This window comes from Crocuta crocuta, unplaced genomic scaffold (assembly GCF_008692635.1).
Source record: "Crocuta crocuta isolate KB4526 unplaced genomic scaffold, BGI_CrCroc_1.0 scaffold101, whole genome shotgun sequence".
Lineage (NCBI taxonomy): Eukaryota > Metazoa > Chordata > Mammalia > Carnivora > Hyaenidae > Crocuta > Crocuta crocuta.
Window position 1 is genome coordinate 4259401 of NW_027527956.1, and position 18267 is coordinate 4277667.

At 45.1% G+C, this 18267-nt stretch overlaps 1 protein-coding gene across 1 annotated transcript in view; it reads left to right on the forward strand.

The window, feature by feature from the left end:
- Window positions 1–18267, forward strand: part of CNDP2 (carnosine dipeptidase 2) — a 560556-nt gene that overhangs the window by 26813 nt on the left and 515476 nt on the right. The gene's annotated exons all lie outside the window — the stretch shown is intronic.

An 18267-nucleotide genomic window follows, 5' to 3' on the forward strand; every position in this document is an offset into this window, starting at 1 on the left:
CACTCTTCCATTCTCCTTGCAGAGTAAGCATGATTATCCCAACTGGGGCAAAGCTGGTCCACTGTACATCACCTGCCTCCACGTGGCTGGCCCCCAACAGAAGCCACCATGTCACTTTGCTGATGACAAGTTGGGCAGCACTGGTGGTTATTTAAATCTGCCACGGTGTGGGAGCCATGCCTGCAGCTTGTACTTGGCCTTCATGCCCAACACCTTAACCACTCTATTCACAGCCCATCCTAAAGCCCTGGGGCCAAGGACAGAGGCTGGCTGACACCCACAGAGCAGTCACCCTTTGTGACAGGTGCCATTAATTAGTATTTCACAAGGTGCTCACATATGTTCCCACTGCCAAGAGACTACTGACACCCTCTTCCTAAGCTTATGTGTATCCTGTCATCTACCTTCGGGTCCCTGAGCAATAGCCAAGCCATCCGACCCAGGCCAGAACTCTGTAAACATACCAGTACCTAGAATGTGTTCACTCCGTCCAAAGGGGCTGGTTGAGCTCCCCATGCTGCCCCCGCCTCAGTGAGGCCACAGTGTGGCTGAACTCCATTCTCTTCTAGCACCACGGTATGAAGCCCACGGCCAGGAACCAGGACTGGGTCTTTCTTCTCCTGCCAGTGGGTCACAGTAAACCTCTAAGGCCACAGCTATAAGCCAAGGTGTTAGTGTGACACAGGTACACAGGCGCATGGGCCTGTTCATGCAGCTGATAGGGTCTCTAGACCTGCTCGAGAGTGACCTCCAAAGAGACATTTTCAGTGTAGGATTTGATGCCACACCTGCCTGGCCCACTGGATTGATGGGTCTGATAATACCCAGCTCCTCACCGACACCTCCAGCCGTGCCTTCAGGCCAGCAACACAGGGCCTTTCAAGTGGGGAGTAGTCCTTTGCTGCAGAAGGTATGTTCTTGCTCTGGATCTCAAGGGGTCTGCACTGACTCTTGTACGTGGGGGTTACCAGACCTCTACTCAGGGCCTCTGTCCACCATGGATACCTCTCAACCAGTCGGACTTGCTGAGTCATACACTCTGATCAACAGAGCAGTTTGCACTGCGGCTGGACTTGCTGCAAAGCTCAATTTTGTTCTGGGACTCCTTCAATACTGAAAGTATTTGAGTCACCTGATAAATGGGTTGAAACAACACTCTGCTTCCAAATGCCAGAGAGTCTTACCCAGCAATATGCCTCCTTCTTGAAGTGATGCAATCACTTGCCATTCATCTGAAAGAGGAGAAGACAATGTGCTCCAAACAACTGGCACCTGAAACCTCATCGATGTGGATGGGCCACTGACTCTGCATGGAGTCCATCTCCCACCTCATGGCATTGGTGTCTCCTTGTGTGGTATTCCAGGGTTCTTTTTTTTAAAGTTTATTTATTTATTTTGAGAAAGAGAGAGCAAGTGGGGAAGAGGCAGAGAGCAAGAGGAGAGAGAGAGAGAATCCCGAGCAGACTCTGTGTCACCAGGGCAGAGCCTGATGCAAGGCTTGAACTCATGAACCATGAGTTCATGCCCTGGGTGGAAGTTAGACACTTGACCAGCTGAGCCACCCAGGCGCCCCAATGGTATTCCAGGATTCTTAAAGGCACTGGTGTTTGTCCTTCTCGCCAGGGTTCCCATACTGCTTTATTAAGTGGTGTGATCTCTGAGCCCCTCCAAGGAACATAATCCTGGTGATAGATTTTCTGCTCTGACATAATAAATGTATCCCCACGTCTCTTCCACCTTGAGCCTTCCGTCCCATCCCTTCCCAATACCACGCCAGGGCCTTGGGGGACCTCTAGCTCATCTCTGTAGTTCAGTGTGTCTCGGCTTCAAGGGTGCATCCTAGCAGCACCTTGGGACCTGCCCCAGTGTCCCTGGAAGGATGCTGGGCCACAAGGCAAAAAAGCTCTCATGACCGTAAGTCTCTCTTGGCTGAAACTTAGCCCAGTTCACTGCCGGCGCAGCGTAAATCAGTGGGACACACCTACACACCCAGGGCTCTCCCACCCCATTTACACAGTCCTCCCAGGGCATGATCCAGGTCACAGCACTACCCCCAAAGCCACTTTCCCCAGGTCTTTTTCTGAAAGCAGAGCCAGAGACATACCCCAGGACAGGTACTGTGTTTGGAGACACGTGATCTCAGAAACAGAAGTGGGAGCTGAGAAGAACGAAACAGGGAAAGAAAACTAACACGCAGGTATGTTTTTGAGCTGTTCACCGTTGTGGACGTGAACTCTACTCTGCTGGGCCCCTCCTGAGGAATGATGTATGAAGTGCCTGAGAACTATTCAGAAATGTGGCAAGTTTATCCACCAGACCTCATTTGTCAATTGTGGCCCAATAGGTGTGAACCCCTATCCTGCTGGGCTTGTGCCCGAGTCCAAGTGTGAAGCCCTCACACTGCCAGGTTTACACCTGAGCCCCACACCGCAGCCTCGGAGAAGCCCCGGAGCAGAGAGAGGAGGTCAAGAAACCAGGGGAGATTTTGCCAGGCTGCATCGCGCAAGTGGTTGCCAGCAATATGAACGGAGTAGAAGATAATCAGAGGGAATGTGAGGCACAAGCCATGTGTGATCTAGAAGTATAGAGGCTTAGAAATAAGAAAACCACAAAGGCAAAAGAGTTAGTAATCATTTTTCAGTACCATCCAGTTCTCATACCAGAAGGCGTCTATTTGTGGACCTGGATGCAACAGACGACCCTCACATGCCATGAATATTTGAGTCACGTGACTGACTCCCCTCGCTTCCAGTTCCATGCTCACCATGCTCACTATCCGAATGTAATTTGGCCTCCACGTGACTCAGCTTCAGGAGGAGAATACACTAGAGAGAATGTGATTTTCTTGTCCTTAAGGCAATTACAGTCTTCATTATAAATTAATTAGGGCAATAGGATTTGATACATCAGGCTCTTGTGAACTATGAGACTGAGTCAGCAGTCCCAGGGCCAATAACCACACATAAGATTGACTTTGGAGGCTGAAATGCTCTTGCTGTGAGCAGGGAGAGAAAAATTTTCCGGGGTCCCAGTTACTACGGACTTGTTCATATGAACAGTTCAAATGAACCTGGAAGAGACGGGCCAGTAAAATTATTAGTCAGCATTATTTGACTTTATCTGTGTCAACGGATTATCAAATCTTAGGAAAACCTCAAATTATAACATCCATATATAGTGACTCCGTTTGTCATTGGCTAAAATCCTCCTTTGAACTCTGGAGGAAAGGTCCAAAAGGAGGTAATTTACGGTATAAAATTGAATTGCTGGGTTCTACTCCTGAAGTCAAGAATACGCTATCTGTTAACCAACTTGAATTTAAATTTAAAAAAATGAAGAAGAGGGGCGCCTGGTGGCTCAGTTGGTTAAGCAACCGACTTCGGCTCAGGTCATGATCTCATGGTTTGTGGGTTCAAGCCCCGTGTCGGGCTCTGTGCTGACAGCTAGCTCAGAACCAAGAGCCTGTTCTGGGTTCTGTGTCTCCCTCTCTCTCTGACCCTCCCCAGCTCATGCTCTCTCTCTCTCTCTCAGAAATAAATAAAACATTTAAAAAAATGAAGAAGAAAATTGGGAGTTTAAAAAAAAAAAAGCTTCAGATAAGAACTCTGTGTGTGTGTGTGTGTGTGTGTAACACTTAACATAGATCCACTCTCTTGACAAATTAAGTGCCCTCTCCAGCCCTGTTAACTATGCGCTGTAGAGTTCATCCACCTGTGTGACCGAAACCCTATACCCACTGGACGGCAGCTCCCGTATTTCCCCTCCCCTTGCTCCTGGTAACCACCAGCCTCCCCTCTGTTTCTATGAGTTTGACTACTGTAGATACCTCGTGCAAGTGGAATTGTGCGGTACCATTCCGTCTGTGACGGGCTTATGTCACTTGGCATTATGTCCTCAAACTTCATCCGTTGTTGCTGACGGCAGGATTTCCTTTTATAATGTTGAGTAATATCCCACTGTACGTATGCAGTACATTCTATCTACTTTTTTGTTCATGGATATTTAGGCTGTTTCTGTGTCTTAGCTATAGCGAACACTGCTGCAATGAAGAGGGGAGAGCTAATATCTCTTCGAGATCCTGATTTCTATTCTTTTGAATACCCACATGTGGAACGCTGAACGGTTGGGTCATTCTAGCATAATTTTTTGAGAACCTCCATATTGTTTTTCTTAGTGGCTTCACTGTTTTATATTCCCCAACTGTGTACAGGGTTTTGACTTTACATTCTAACTCTTGTTATCTTTTGCTGTTTTGTTTTGTTTTTTTTTTTGTAAAATAACCATCCTCATTTGTGTGAGATCATCTCTCATTGTGATGTTGACTTGCATTTCCTCACAACTCTGATGATTCCTGACAATATGGGACTATCCTTTCACATATGTGGTGGTCACTTGTGTGTCTTCTTGGAAGAAATGTTTATTGCAAGCCCTTTGCCCATTTTTAAATCAGGTTATCTGGGGGTTCTTTTTACTATTGAATTGTTGGGTATTTACTTATGACCAGATACACATGGCTTGCAAAAAACTCTCTCATTCTGTAGATTGCTTTTTACTCTGCTCTTCCCTTTTCCAAGTAGCAACTTTTTAGCCTGATGTTGCCCCACTGGCCTATTTAAACCTAGTGTTGCTTTTGTTGCCTGTGGTTTTGGCCATAGATTCAAGAAACGTAATCATTGCCTGAACCAATGAAGCCTTGCTTCTATGTTTACCTTAGGAGTTTTATAGATTCAGGTCTTACATTTAAATCTTTAATCCATAGTGAGTTGAGTTTTGTGAAGGGTGTAAGAAAAGGGGAGAAAGAATTTCGTTCTTTTGCATGCGGACATCCAGTTTTCCCAACAGCATTTGTTGAAGACTGATGAGAATTCTTGATGGCTAATTAGCTGGCCTCTCCTGGCCTTCAAGAGAGTTTTTAAATTAGTGTTTTTACCACCTGAGAATATGCCAAAAAAAAAAATATATATATATATCCAGGAAGTACTCAGAACTTACTATATGTCAAACACTACACATGAAAGAAGGAAGGGAAATTCAAGAGCAAAGGGGAAGAAAAACAAAACACACCCTATTAAGTGGAAAAGTGAGTATAAGCAGCACAATATTGGGGTGTCAGACATTCCATTTTTATGTTCAGAGTCCCACGTCCACAGTGCCCCTGCCTTCAGAGTATGATTTGCAGTTCATTTAATACCCATGGGAGCTTCAGATCCTACCTCGCCTTGGTTCCAAGTTTCTTCCTGTTTCCACTACAAAGGAGTAGCCACCTTGGGGGGAAAAAGCCTTACTCCCCAAGTCCTGATAAGAGGATTGAGGTTCTTTGGTAAATACAGATGTTCTGTCACTATTCCAGAAAAGGTTCCATTTCCCAGGAAAATCACCATGCCCCTTTGCCATCTACAAGCATCCTACACTTCCGAGTGTTTTGGCATAAAGGGCTATTTAAGCAAGCACTTCTATTGCTTTTAGAATGCGAAGCAATAAACAACAGCTGTGATTATTTAAATGCTGAAGCGGGGCTGAATCCATTTAATTCATCACAAAAGACATTCACTGCAAGTGAGCTGCAGAGGCAGAGAGATGCCTGTGATTATACCAAATGGGGCAACCAGAGAACGTTGCTCCGAACTTCCTCACTAGTGGTTTCAAAATACAGATGCATCTGCTCTTCTTGTTTGCTCTAGTAATTTACTGTACATATTTCAGGCATATATTTAATGCAGTCAACATGTCAACTGGGTAGGAATGAGTGCAAATCACAAGAATTTCAACAAGGTAGAGGGTTTCTTCCTCTATAATTCAAAATGAAGAGTAGAAAAAAAATGAAGAGTAGAGATGAGCCTTCTTTGGGAAATTCTCGAGGCAGGGAGAAAAGGGACTCCCCACTGTCAAGGTATTCTTAGAGAAGGTATCTTAGACAGACAGAGTCTGTTTGGGTATTAGCTGTAGAGGTAGGATTGCCAGATAAACTTAAATTTCAAGGAGAAAATCATGCTATTTGTTGTTTATCTGAAATTCAAATTTAACTGGGTGTTCTGTATTTTTCTATGCTCTACCCTACTTAGAAGTCACTGGATCTAACTGAATGACTTTCCCAATGAAAGGTAGCATCTACTGAAAGAGCTGATACAATGCTTAAGTATTTCAGCCGGTTCCAAAGTAACAGGTATCACAAACAACAAGAAGGGAAACATCCCATGTCCAGGGTAAAGGAAGCACATCCTGGAACAGTAAATAAAGGGACCCCGGTGGAGTCACCTAATGTCCTCCTGTCTCTCTTAGCAAGAGGATAGTCAGGGGAAGGGGGTCGCCCCTGATGTAGGCAGCGAGTAAGGTGTTTACATCTAATTCCTGGTCTCCATACTCCACCTCCATAAAACACAACCTAATTGCAAAAGGTTAGACCCAGACCTTCTGCCCACATGCCCCTATGGGAGGCAAGCAGAGAAATGGCAGAAGAGAACTTAAGGTCACTCATCAGAAGCTGTGAAAGAGAAAGGAAGCTGAGTGCAACAGGGAAATTAGATCACCTCCATGACATTTCAAGAACAGAACAGGACTGGCAGAGCGGATGAGAAAATGCCCTCTGCTGAGGTAAAATGAACAGCTTGCAGAAGAATGTGCAGAGAACATGCCCCTCTTCCTCTGGTCTCCTAAGAAACGGGAACTTGAAGATTGTGATTGGTCTCTTGATTCCCTCACAGCTTTGCAAGGAAGCCCTAGGAACCTCCATCTGAAAATTATAATCCTAGAGCTGCGGGGATAAGGAGTCTAACTGATGGGACATCAGGAGAAGTCAGGTGAGGAAAAGCAATGGCCCCCACCCGAGCCCTCGCTCCCTATGTGATCAGGAACACAGGAGAGCTATTTGGAGCCGGGCAGCCAGCGAAGCCAGTGAAAGCCAGTGAAGGCTGACGTTTCAGTTTGTTTTATTTAACAAACTTCTACTTCAGGAAATTGCTAAACAAATGTTTGAAATAGTCAGCTTCCTCACCATAAAACCCCAGAGTAGTTCAGGAATCCTGCAGTCACTGAACTCAAACTAGTCCCGCCCTGACACTCTATAAGCGATACAGTCTCCCTCTGGCACATTCTCTACAGCTCATTTAATCCGAATATTGTCAGACATCAGGGACACCATGGAGATTGGCCTGACCCAGCCCCCCTCCCCCGCAGGCTTGTACCCCCTCCTCACCCCTGGGAGAGCAGGGTACCAGCCAGTTTAGGTTGGCTAAAACAACTAGTCTTAATAGAGTCACAGCAAGGTGGTGGGGGGAGGGGAGTGAGAATACATTACCTAAACATAGGTGGCTTGGCTTTATTTATTTAACGAAGGAAAAACAAAGAAATGTGCCTAAAAGAGAAAGTAGGCTGAATGGCCAACTCTATACATCTATGTGGCTTCTGTATGGAAAGACACAGGCAAGGTTGTGGTTGACTTGTTAGCCTTGACTTGTAATTCGTGAAAAGGACCAATCCTTGACAAGCGGGGATTCTTTGGTTCCGTCCACTCCATAAAAAGTCGTCGCCACAGCCCTGGCTGGTCAGTGACACATGGTCCCCACTCTCCCACAGATCTGGTGAACAGCCCCCTTGTGAAGGGCAGGCTTCTCTACTACACCAACGAGAAGTGAGCCCTCGACAACCTGGGCCGGTCAAGGCAACTGATCAGCTGACCCGGCAGCTTGGAGCGGCACCAGCACAAACCTGCTGGCTGCAAATTGCTCACCTGGCCAGGAACGCCTCTGATCGGCACTGCATCCATGCTGCAGGTCTACGAAAAATGAGGGCAGAAGTAATTCTAAAAAATGCTTGCAGCAATCGCCATGGAGTTAGAACGCTGTGTGGATTCCACCCCCTCCCTTCTTTCTTAATGCGGTCATTATGGAGCTAATGGTCTAATTAGAACATTTGTGTCGCCCAGCACTGTGCCCTCCTGGCATTAAGAACTCCGGGTTTGCAAAGCCATAACTTTCCAGGGTCTAACTCAGCGTTAAATGTAAAGAAGGAATAGCACAAACTTGAGGCGCAAAGTCGGAAGGCGGCTCAGAGCATCACATGCCTTTCAGTGACAATCCCTGTAACCTTGGAAGAGTCAGCAAATCCCCGTGTCCCTCACACCATATTGCAGCAGGGCCTTGAGTCAATAAGCAATGAAGTTAGCGATGCGTCCTCCTGGGAGGTGGCGGTCGAAGCATCCATCATGTCGCTCTCTCAGCCTGTTCCAAGAAGCGAGCCTCAGAGAGCTGGAAAGCTACTTCCAGGGCCCATCAGGCTTCTGTCCTGTGGCGACGAAGCAGCTGTCACCCTGCGCGGAGGCCAGGCGGGGGCAGAGGGAAAGGCGAATGCACAAGCCCATACCTGCAGGCGGAGCAGGGCCCCGGCCCCAGAGCACAGAGGGACGAGCCCTTCCCCCGCTCTCAGTCTCAGCGGCTCCAAGTCAGCGCTGGGGCTCCAGCCAGGTCCTAGGGGGCAGGAGACCCAAACACCCCCGAACCCAGGGAGGCTCTGGACGCGGATGCTTCAGTTGTGGAATGAACCCACTTTGTTTTACAAATAATGTACTTGCCGGATACAGACAGAAGACAAACAATGCAGAGAAACAACAGGCGAAGAGGAGAAATACATGTCACCCCTTCCCTTTGGCTCCCTTTCCTAAGGACATCAGCTGTCACTTTCTTGTTCATTTTTCCAGATTTTTCTATGCCATCTAAGCTTACACACAAACTCGTATCTACATAATGAATGGCTCCTTACCTTTTTAAAAAAATTTTTTACATTTATTTATTTTTGAGAGACAGCGAAAGACAGAGCACGAGTGGGCCGAGAGAGAAGGAGACAGAGAATCTGAAGCAGCTCCAGGTTCCACATTGTGAGCCCAGAGCCTGACGCAGCGCTCGAACCCACAAACTATGAGATCATGACCTGAGCCGAACTTAGATGTTTAACCAACTGAGCCACCCAGGTGCCCCTCTGGCTCCTTACTTGTTATACAAATGGTAACATGTCACAAATGCCGTTCTGCATTTTTTTTCACTTAATCCTTCCTGAATGTTGTTTGAAGATATGTCAATATATGGGCGATACTTCAGTAAATCAGTGTAATTAATCTGTCTGAATAACTACACTGCATTCCCTTGTCTGGATACACCCTCATTCATTCAATCAATCCTTTAGTGGTAGATGTTTAGGATGTTTCTAGACTTTTGTTCTTACAAACAAGGCTGCAATAAAACATCTTCACATGTGCCTTTGACTTTTGGTGCAGACATGCAGGCAGGTTAAATCCCAAGCCCTGGAACTGCTGGGTCAGAGAAGATGTGCACTTAAAATGCCGCTGTGTGTGCCAAGTTGCTCTCCAAAGAGGCCATCAGTATTCATATCTACCCATAATAGTGGTTGAGCTCACTAGTGAAGGAGTGCCTTTCCTGTAGCTAATAAAAAAGTCTGTATCAGTAAAATGGAAAATAAAAGTTCACAAACATATTCTAACCAATAGCAATTGGCTAAATGCCTGAATCAAAGCTTAGGTTGGATAAGCTCTAAGCAGAAGTAATCCCAAACGAAATGAAACACTTTGTAGGTGAGGGTGGGGAGTGAAGGCAGAGCACATGGAGACTGGCCCATGGCTTAATCTCAGGGTATGTTCGTTCCACTGGACTCCAGGGATCCCGCCTGTTGTCTTTCTTTTATCTTTTTAATAATTTTTAAATGTTTATTCATTTTTGAGAGAGAAAGAGACAGAGCATGAGCCAGGGAGGAACAGAGAGAGAGGAAGACACAGAGTAAGAAGCAGAGTCCAGGCTCGGAGCTGTCAGCACAGAGCCGGATGCAGGGCTCCAACTCACAGACCATGAGATCATGACCTGAGCCAAAGTCAGATGCTTAATGGACTGAGCCACCCAGGCGCCCCTAGTGTGTTGTCTTTCAATAAAGATGTTTGTTTAATGGGAGAACAGTACTATACATTGAATATGTATTGAGCCTCACAAATATGCCCAAGCTGCTCATTGCTTCCATTACCAGGGAGATAATATCTTGCATGAGAAGGTTTAAAACCAAACAAGCTAGAGACCTCCAGGGGAAGACTGCATTCATACATATAAATGAAGACAATAGAGGTTTATTCATTTTCTTTCACCTTTTTTGCCTTCAGAAAAGTAGGAACTGCTCTAAATAAAAAACAAATAAAACAAAGTAAAATAAATGAAGTAAAATAAGACCCATGCCTAAGTCTGAATCAAAAGTCTATTTCCTCTTAATATGCTTAACCAGAAACGTTAATTAATTTTGTGCTGGATAGATAAGAAGCTGTCAAGCTGATATTTTATTCCCGAGATCTCTACCAAAGTTGTCAAAAGAGGCAAACAGTCATTGCTTTATCCACAGACTCATCAAGAGCCTCATTATTTATTTCTTCCATCATTTCAAAAGCTGAATGCAAATGCTTTCTCCCGTTGCTCCACCTAGCGGACCACACAGGCAATCGCAGCTCTGACTGCTCCCTTGAGGCAAAGCCCCAACACCAGAGAGAAAATTTTATCCGTGTAGAAATGACATCATTTGCTTAATTTTGATAAGTATTTCATAATAAAAATTACAAGCTCAGGTTGAAATAAAACCCACCATGAAGATGCATTTGTATTTTCCTTGGAGAGAAGAGAAATGTTGTTAAGATAGGAAGAAAAAGGACTGACTTACGCTTGGGTGGTAACCAGAGTGCCCTAAAGAATCAATCAAGAATGTCATCACAAAGTGAATATGAGATAGTTGGCATGGTAACTGGGACACTGAGGCAGTTCTTTGTTGCCTGTGCTCACATTCACTTAGAACTCACACATCATCATCCCAGGCAAGCAGGGGAAAATGCTAATTAATAAAATGCCATCCAAGTATTATGTGTTCCATAGCCACCATGGCTCGTGCAACCTCTACAAAGGGTGGTGATTAGATCATTGTTCTGCTTCTAATCTAACGATCTGACTATCACTGTTGTGATTCCACCACCAAGGTGTTCACCATTGTCTCCGAGCATAACAAAATGGGCCAGTTCGATAAACTCAAGCTACACGGAAGAAGCAACAGTCTACATTCCACTCAAAACTCCTGACACAGGGAATCACAAATGAGATGCAAGCTTTAAGCACACAAGCAATCAAGCGTGCACAGCAGGAAACTAATGATTCCCATAAATGGCAGTTTAATCAAATGCTTTATTCCTGCCTGGAGTGAACTTGTCCACAATTCACAAACCAAATTTCACTCGGTTGTGTTTTCTACCTGGTGCAGAAAGATCTTCACCCTCTTGCCCACTCAAGGCAGGGTCCCCATCACCAACCCGGGCGCACGCCCTGGGGTGCTGTTTTAAACAGGTGGCTGGGATCGGCCCCAAAACCAACACGGTGAGGATGAACCGAAAGTAAATTCCAGGTAAAACCAAATGTAAAGTATCTTCCACAGCTCAGTTTCTATCACAGAAGAAATCTTGGCATCAAAAACACAGTCAGACTTGGAATCAGTTCTGACAGAATAGATTTCCTGTTTCAAAAGCATACAGACTACAAGCAGGAGGCACCACGAAACTAACCCGTTTCAGTAGTCGCTGAGACTATCATGAGACGCATCTGCGGGCACACTAAGGGGCAGGATGGAGGCAGAGCTTTTCTCATCTGCTAAAACATTTGTGTACTCGCCTTATTTAAACAGAAGGGAGGGCGTCGGGAGATTTTTTAGACCAACACAAGAGGGAAATGACTGCACTGATATTTTTCGTGTTATTACAGCTGAAGGTTCTGAGGCCTCCAGTGACTAAGGATGCCTGTCCATTGGGAAAATAGTAAGATAACCTGAGGATGTGTCGCAGAAATGCTCCTGGGTCATAGTATTAGTTTGCTGGCACCGCGGTGGCAAAATACCCCGGACTGGGCAGCTTAAACCGCACACACTTGTTTTACCACAATTCTGGAGACCGGAAGCCCGGCATCAAGGCATCCGTCAGAAGGGTTGCTTCTTCTGAGGCCTCCTTTCTGGGCTTACAGATGCTTCATCTTTCTGTGTCTTCACAGGACCTTCCTTTTGGGTGTCTGTGTCCTCTTCTCCCCTTGTAAGGACACCAGTCATATTGGGTTAGGCCCGAGGGGGTTCAGAAGTCGCCACTTTGGTGTATGAGTTATTTTGAGGTAAAGGTGAGGGGAAACCAGCAGACACAGGGAAAGTTCTTTACCTCCCCCCAACTGCTTAAAACATATATTTTCCCTTTTGTAAAGGAAATTTCCATTAGTCAAGGTATTGGTCCAGAAAGAGGACTACTCCCAGAGATAATTTTGTTGCCTGAGAGACTTTCATCTGCATAACAAAGTAAACTCGACCATAATCTCCTCCCTCCCTTTCCCAAATCTGTCTCCACCGCCCCTCCCCCACAATCCCTGCTGAAATTCCAACCCTCTGTCCTTTCTGTAGCTCAGGGTGGCCTATGTCTCAATCATCTGGCTGCCCACCTCGCTGAGTCTCATATTTTTGTGAAATTCCCGTGCATACGTATGTAATTAAACTGATTGTTTTCCTCCTGCTGATCAGTTTCATGTCAACTTAATTCTTAGACCAGCCACAGGACCAAGAAAAGTAGAAGGAAAACTTTTTCCTCCCCTGCAGGGCCCACCTGCATGACCTCATTTTACCTTAATTACCACTTTAAAGACCTCTCTCCAAAGACCTCTCTCCAAATACAGACACATTCTCAGGTCCTGGGGGTTAGGATTTCAACATAGGAATTTGAGGGGATACAACTCAGTTGATAGCCATTGACTGGCGTGCCCTAGGAGCCTGGAAAATGAGGGAGGTAGCTGAAGAAAGTATAAGGAGAGGATTGCTCCCCAGGAAATGTGGGGTGTAGGCCCAGGCCACCTGTCTCAGAGAGAGCCCAGAAGGAAGGTTCAGGGAGTACGAGTGGAGCATGATTGCACCCTGTCCCCCAATGCCTCAGGGTGATAAGGCAGGAGTGGGGAGCATGGTGTACTGATCCTGTGACAGATGTGGACAGGGAAGTGAGTTGTCTGCAGACAGGGAGAGCTGAGCACCTTTTAAGACTCCACAGGAGTCCGGCATCTCTCTGGCAATAGGACCAGGACTCTCCCAGATGCTCCCCTGGGAGAAATTGCCGGGGAAATGTAAATAAAAGCAAAATCTCCTCCCAACCCAGAAGCCCTCTCTGCAAAGGTAGAAAGGAAAGAAAACACTTTTATCACTGAGTTTGCTCTAAACCAGAATGTGGCATGCATCATAGGCAATCTGCTAAAAGATTGGAAAGATGGAAAGAAATCTCACCCTTGACATAGATAAGCCGATACAAGACATGGCATATATGTTCATACATGTTATCAAGGTAAAGCAATAACTAGTCCTCAAGGAGAGGCCTTGAGGGCACCATGTGTCAATGTAAAGTTCATCTTAGAGTCCCCTGGTCCTGAGGGATGCCCATCTGTGTGAGTTGCGTGGCTCTATCCAGAGGAAAAACAAACTTCTCATACCTTTAGGACATGAGTTAGCTTTGCAACTGGGAGCAAGCTCCCACAGGAGTCAGACTCCTAGGACCCCCCCCCCAGGAACTGGGAGGTGGGGGTGCTTCTTGCCAGATGATTGTATTCATAGGTGGCTTCCTGGCCCCTGAGAAAGGCAGTCCTGGGTCTTAATGCTCACCAGAGACCTATCTACTCTGTGAAAGGATTTATATATACTTCAAAGAGAAGAAAGTATGTGCAATAACACGTTTTCTAAGGTAACTGATCTAAAACAAAACGTAGGGGGACAGAAGTTTGTTTCCCTTATTTTTAATAGGGAGATTTAAGCCTCTTCTTTCTACTTTGTATTTGTCCTTTGTCCTTAAACAAAGCTCTTCCAAGTCTCCCCAGGACGCAGTAGTGGCCATGGATGGTGTGCCCCTGGTGTGGTGGACACGTGAGGTATGGGCAGGATCTCAATGGGGGTCAGGTGCACCCCTGTGGAAAGCTCTCAGTGGGCAGATGTAGTGACATGTCACTGTCTGCAGAAGCTTGAGTGGGAATGAAAAATGTGAATGGCCAGTGATTATTGTGATGTTCAGAGAAACGCTTGGAGTCATTAAAGACCCAAGCCTTATGCTGATCGACTTAGAGATGCTGAATAAATAAAATTAGACACGGGGTGGAACAAGAGATGCTGGGAGTCAGCCTCCGTCCAGTCTGCTCTGGACTCTCCCAGATGTCTGTGGGGTTCTCCATCCATGTACGGGTCTGCACAGCTCCTTCTTCCCTCAGGCAGACAAGAGAGGGAGACAGAGACAGAGAGAGACAGAGAGAGAGAGAGACAGAGAAGACAGTAGATAAAACTGGAAATCAGCTACAACTTCCTCAAGGACATCAGAGATAGACAAATGGGTTGTGCTACATCAAAGACATTTGGTGAAAATTACATATTCTTCTAAGTCTGAGGATCACAAACACAGCTTTCAATATAAGTTTGTTGAATATATATATACACACACACTTATATATAAAAGTATCCTTATATATAAACATATATACATATATCATATTCTCCAAACAAAAGCCCAGACCCCAAACTCCTCTTTTTTTAAAAAAAAATTTTTTTTAAATGTTTTATTTATTTCTAGGAGAGAGAGAGAGACACACAGCCTGAGCAGGGGAGGGTCAGAGAGAGGGAGTCACAGACTGAAACAGGCTCCAGGCTCTGAGCTGGCAGTCAGCACAGGGCCCGACGCGAGGCTCGAACCCACGAACTGCGAGATCATGACCTAAGCGAAAGTCGGACGCTTAACCGACTAAGCCACCCAGGCGCCCCTAAACTCCTCTTTTAAAATGGTCATTGACACTTCTTGGGGATGTTTTAAATAGGGAATCATATTTATTTTGTGAAATGCGTAAAAAAATGTTTTTTAAATCAGATTGTAAGTTACAAGAATACAAATAGAAAATATTTGCGTGCTCTCTCCCCAGCAAATTTCCACATACTTATCTTAGAACCCACTTAGCATATTAAGGCAAAGCATTTGCAGAAAATCCCCCACCAAAGTTGAGAGTAAGCTGGGGTGCATCCCTACCAGCTGTACGTGGGCTCAGATCCCAGCTCTCTGCTTAAGACCTCATGGCCAAGGTCTCAATGGCCCTACCCATTCTCAGTCTCTGAGATCCCAACTGTGAGTCAGGATAACAACACAAATCATGAGCTCCTCAGAAGGACTGAGTGAAATGTTATCTATTATATGAATTATAGATAATAATAAGAGTGCCTGGCAAATATGTGGTCAATGCCTAATTGATAAATTGTGAGCATCCTGCCACGTGATAAAATGTCTAGTGTGGTTACAGTAAACACATGCATGAACATTTTTTGAAAATGTGTTTGTTTATCCAAATCCTACCACAGTGTGGTCTGCTTAATTCCTATAAGAATCCTAACTGAAATACTTTGATGATGAGGTTTGTTTTCATCTCTTCATAAAGTACTTTTTTCCTGCATTTTTACATTTCTTAATCAAATCTCATGGTTTTGCTTTTCTTTTCCCTCTGACCCTCACATGTACCTTCATGTTCACTCACTCAAATAGCCACCATTTATATACTTCTTTCTTTGAAAAATCCCACAAGTTCATGAATATCGAAATAGCCTCATCTTCAAAGCACTGCATGTTAAAATTGAATTTGAATAAACACAGATACCTAAAATATAGGTTAGAAAGAAAAGGGAAATGATAAAAGGAAAATCCCATTTATTCTGAAACCGTAACATGGATTCTCTGCATCTCATCGGAAGCGCTCAGCCCTGGGGATGTCCGAGGCCATGGAGGACTCATGTGCAGCAGAGACTCACTGACCCCCTCCCCTGGCCTCCCAGGACCTGGGATGTGAGCAGGAGCATTAGGAGGGACCACTGGTTAAAACATTTACAGGCTGATGCAATCAGAAGGCAGAGAGCCTCTTTTCATCTCCTGTCGAGACTCCCTCTTAGTGAGGAACCAGACTTCACAACTAATGGCCAGAGAAACAACTTCTCTATCTTACACAGATGTCACAAAAATACCTATTCCCATCTCTATTAGCCAAAGGCAAATAAATAATATGTCCCCTTTCAAGTCACCTTCTAGTGGCTTCGGTTCATACAAACATTGCGATTGAGGCTCCACCTTGTTCACTTGAAATAAAGGGGTATTAGTTTGCCCCACATTATAGGACATTTAAATAAAACATTATCACTTTCTAAATGAATTGTACCCTTTAAATTAACAAAACATACTTGCCATTTTTTAAGGTGGGCATTAGATAGAAGGTGTAACAGGAACAATCAACAGTGACCTCACCTGAAAGCCTATAATCTGGAAAAGAAATAAGACCAAAATACAAAAACTAAGCCATAAAGAGTTGAAGATGACTAAGGCTTTTGAAACTGAGAGACTAGGGAAATTGGCCTCCCATTAATAACTAAAGACACATCAAAAGCAAAGCCTGTATTTTTGGATCAGAGAGCTGTAACAGACTCGGTGCTCGTGATGCTGAGTAGTTCGGTTCACTAGGAAAGTTTGCATGAGTCTTGAGGACAGCTACCTGGAACCCAGCAAGAGGAGCCAGAGCAGAAACTTGAAGAACATCTCATTTTAGGTCAAAGATTATGGACGGAGAAAGAGTTGACACAGAGAAGAATCAGTGAAATCTGGTGGCCAACGAGTCAGTGGAGGAGAGAGCTTTAGAAAGGTCAAGTAACCAAATATGTGGGGGTGGTGACTCCGGAGAAAAAGCCCCTATATTTGGGGATTGGGGTTCACTGTTTGTGTGAGATCTAATTCATGGCTTCTATCTTCTTAGTGACTTTGGCAGCCCAGTTACTGGTAAGTCCTGGTGAGTACTGATGGCTCAGCACAAAAGCAATCCAGAGAAGGAACAGGGCAGATACGCAGCCAGAGAGAACCAGTTTCACAGTCAACAGACTGGGAGAAAATCTTGGTTTACAGCCAGCCAGCCAATTTCAGGGTGAAAATGCAACACTTAGCACAGAGCTGGGAGAAGAGAGTACAGGAGTAAACCGTTACTCAGCATTTCCACCATCCAGAGGTGAGAGGCGTGAATAACCTCACAAGCACAGGTAATAAATAGTAAAGTGTCTTAAAATAAATGATGAGTGTCGAGTTTGGAGTATTTATCACTTGTGCTTGTTTTAAACACAAGTTTACATTATTTAGTGTGTGATAATTGCTATGTTTAAAAACCAGTTCACAAAATTCTTTAGAAAGTAACAATCGATGAGTGCAAGCTGGTCCCAGTACTCCGCTGAGTATGACGGATTTGTTTGTCAAATACCAATGTTTCAGGGTGGCTTAGTCGGGTAATCCGACTCTTGATTTCATCTCAGGTCATAATCTCATGGTTCATGACTTCGAGCCCCAATTCAGGATCTGTGCTGACAGTGCAGAGCCTGCTTGGGATTCTCTCTGTCTCCTTTTCTCTCTGCCCTTCCCTTGTTTGCTCTCACTCTCTCCCTCTTTCTCTCAAAATAAGTAAATAAACTTAAAGAAAAGAAAAAGTATTTACTATTATTTCATTAGGAAATAGCCACTGCCCCCACCCCTGGCTGCTCTAGCCCCTCTTTAGAACCTATGGGACCTGCCAGTGATTCCCAGACTAAAAAGACAATTCCCAGGTGAGAAAGGGGATAGACAGCTCCAGTCCCCCTCTCCAAGAACACCGCTGCAAGGGTCCACTCTGAGGGCCCAGTGCCTGTCACACTCATCACTACCTATCTTGAATGTCACCATACATGGGCACACACAGGGAGTCTCTATGTTTATGGTGACAGAAACCCCGAGTACCAGCTGCAGGCACAAAAACATCATATATTTTCATCTCCTGGCATTCACCTCCTACTGTTTAACGTCAAGTGCAGAAGACCCCTGGAAACACCTATCATTGTCCAGAGCATTCCTTTCCAAAGGCTACTGACCTGTCAATGGCATCTGTCACCTAACTGCTGAGACCAGATCCTGAAAGGCACAAAAGGAGGAAATGATTTTCAATGGTTTGCTTGGAAATTCTTAATTGCTACAAATTCTACATAAGGTACCATCCAAGAAAACCATCTTAAGCTACAACATCCTTGGGCCACCATCAGCTCTAGCTGAGAAGAGTGTGAATGATGGAGCTTACCTCCTCCTCCTCAAGGTTTGTTTCATGGCCAAGCACCCAAGAAAACAGAACAAATCGGGCCAAAGAATGGTTGAATAACCAG